Genomic DNA, 489 nt, shown 5'->3' with positions numbered 1-489 from the left:
TAAGGAGAAAACTGATTCACTGAACTGGAACAATCTGAAAACTGTCCTGAGCACAAGACTGCACTCATCAGAAGCTGCATTTTATGCAAGTGAAAATTCATTTAAAAGAAAAGAGCCTACACTGAGAATACCATTGAGGGGGGTCCACTCGTCCTATGGGAAAAACTGCCTTGGGAAATGTTTTCCCAGGGACGGCACTCAGAAGCTGTCCAAGAGGAGAGGCTCTGTCATGACCTGCCAGAAGAACTTGGCAGTGTTGTCCACTTAGTAGTAGATTTTCAGCCATGAAAGATACAGGATTGAAGAAGTTAGTTTTTTAAAGATTGATTTATTTATGTCTATGAGTACACACCGTAGCTGTACAGATAGTTGTGACTCTTCATCTGGTTATTGGGAATTTTTTTTTTTTTTTTTTTTTTGGTTTTTCGAGACAGGGTTTCTCTGTATAGCTCTGGCTGTCCTGGAACTCACTTGGTAGACCAGGCTGGC

This window comes from Mus pahari, chromosome 7, assembly GCF_900095145.1.
Source record: "Mus pahari chromosome 7, PAHARI_EIJ_v1.1, whole genome shotgun sequence".
Classification (NCBI taxonomy): Eukaryota; Metazoa; Chordata; class Mammalia; order Rodentia; family Muridae; genus Mus; species Mus pahari.
Note: the sequence above shows the minus strand (reverse complement) of the source record.